At 42.8% G+C, this 2500-nt stretch overlaps 1 protein-coding gene across 1 annotated transcript in view; it reads left to right on the forward strand.

Annotated features, from left to right (window-relative positions):
- LOC308175235 (succinate--CoA ligase [ADP-forming] subunit beta, mitochondrial-like) overlaps window positions 1-2500 on the forward strand; it is a 9955-nt gene that overhangs the window by 4994 nt on the left and 2461 nt on the right. The gene's annotated exons all lie outside the window — the stretch shown is intronic.

The following is a 2500-nucleotide window of genomic DNA, read 5'->3' on the forward strand; positions in this document are numbered from 1 at the left end:
GTGAACGTGTGTGAGACTTGAGGCACCAGCAGTGTGTGTGTGTGTGTGTGCATATACTTGTTCTGTGTGTGTGTGTGTGTGTGTGTGTGGCAGGGTGAGGACAGTGTAAGTGCTCCCCTCCAGGACATTAAGGCTAGAGAGAGGGAGAGAGAGATGTAAAGAGTCCGCTTGTCCAGGTCAAATAAATGTTATGTTCCGACAAGTGGACTTCCTCCTACAAGTCAAAACAAAGAGAAACATAAATAAATCAATATGTATTAATATCCGCAAAATATTAATTACTCCTTCAGTTGTCAGATCGGAAAAGTAATAAATGTTTTAACGAGCTGTGCCGCGCCTCATTCTCGCTGCCTATGAGGCGGCGTAGCTTGTTTCAGACATTCTAATGCTGTTGTGTGACCGTTATAAACTCTACTGGCTGAGAAAGTGCCAATCTCCTTGACCGCAAAGTTTGATTGTAATGGGTGTAAAAAGTCTGTAGTGACAGAGACACGTTACTCAAGCCAGCGAGCACAATGTTCCTTCAACGCCAAGTGCCAGGAACAGCAGGGAAACGCAAATTGTCCTCAGACAAAACACCAGCACCATGTCTGCTGCCTTGTCAATGTAGCTGCCTTGTTAATGTATGCTGCCATGTCAATGTAGCTGCCTTGTCAATGTAGCTGCCTTGTCAATGTAGCTGCCTTGTTAATGTCTGCTGCCTTGTCAATGTAGCTGCCTTGTCAATGTAGCTGCCTTGTCAATGTAGCTGCCTTGTCAATGTCTGCTGCCATGTCAATGTAGCTGCCTTGTCAATGTAGCTGCCTTGTCAATGTATGCTGCCTTTTTAATGTAGCTGCCTTGTCAATGTAGCTGCCTTGTCAATGTCTGCTGCCATGTCAATGTAGCTGCCTTGTCAATGTCTGCTGCCATGTCAATGTAGCTGCCTTGTCAATGTCTGCTGCCATGTCAATGTAGCTGCCTTGTCAATGTAGCTGCCTTGTTAATGTAGCTGCCTTGTCAATGTAGCTGCCTTGTCAATGTATGCTGCCTTGTTAATAGGGATGCACGATATTTATCGGCACCGATAATGGGAAATTAATGTTATTAAATATTTATCGGTTTTATTAAATTTTAGCCGATATAGAGCCGATAATATGAAGTCGGACATATTTCTGGTTCCGGTTGTGGCGTTCATGCTGCTGCGCCTGCGTACAGCCACGCAGTGGAGAGACGAGAGCGAAACATGAGAGCTTCCACGGTGTGTCTGACATTCTGCAGAGTTTCTGAGGCAGATAGTGCAGGTTCAGCGTTTGCAATTTGCAATACATGTTCGACAAAAGTTCGGAGAGGAGGGCAAAGGTCTACGAGTTACAACACAACGAATCTCATAAGTCACCTTAAGATTCACCATTGCAAGCACGCTGTATGGAAGGAATATCAAGCACTAGTAGCAGAAGGTAGCCTAGCCGCGGTGCCTATTGAACACGTATTTGAAAACTGCAGGACGTTTACTCGAGACAGCTCAAAGGCTCAAGCAATCAATGAAAAAATAATGGAGTTTATGGCCCTCGACGACCAGCCTTTCTCTGTAGTAGAAGATAAAGGATTTTAGCATAGCCCAGCCCTTTCCAGTTGCTTTATTAAGCATACTAGTGTAGCCTACTATGTGCCTTGTGTCATTCTGTTTATCTGCAGACTAAGCAGCCATTTGGCACTAGTTTCTGTAAAAGTTCTATAAAACTTTTGGTTCTTTAAAAGTCTTTATTTTTGTATTGACTGATGCACTTTATTTATTTATTTTGATATTTTATTTATGCATTTTCAATTTACAGGGATAGACAAGATGCACTTTATTTTTGATCTAATTACTCTTAGGTGAGCCTTTTTTGTTTTCATAAAAGGAGGCCAGATCTTGGCTAAAAAAAGCATTGTGCACTGTCTATAACAGATTCTGTTTGTTAGAGGAAATAATAAATGAACATTTGAAGAGTCAGAAGTGTTCTCTTAGTTGTGTTAACAATAGTGATGCAAGTTAGATTTGGTGAGATCACTATGGAATATTAAATCATCAATCTTTGCTCACTACATAGCCTTTCTTACCTTCAGGTGTGCATGAACTACAGGTTATCAACTGTGAAATTATATCGGTTCTCATATCGGTTATCGGCCACGAGAAGCGGGTAAACATCGGTATCGGTTGGGGAAAAATGCATATCGTGCATCCCTACTTGTCAATGTAGCTGCCTTGTCAATGTAGCTGCCTTGTCAATGTAGCTGCCTTGTCAATGTAGCTGCCTTGTCAATGTAGCTGCCTTGTCAATGTAGCTGCCTTGTCAATGTAGCTGCCTTGTCAATGTAGCTGCCTTGTCAATGTCTGCTGCCTTGTCAATGTCTGCTGCCTTGTCAATGTAGCTGCCTTGTCAATGTAGCTGCCTTGTCAATGTAGCTGCCTTGTCAATGTCTGCTGCCTTGTCAATGTAGCTGCCTTGTCAATGTAGCTGCCTTGTCAATGTAGCTG

Source organism: Nansenia antarctica, assembly GCF_963989245.1.
Source record: "Nansenia antarctica genome assembly, contig: SCAFFOLD_975, whole genome shotgun sequence".
Lineage (NCBI taxonomy): Eukaryota > Metazoa > Chordata > Actinopteri > Argentiniformes > Microstomatidae > Nansenia > Nansenia antarctica.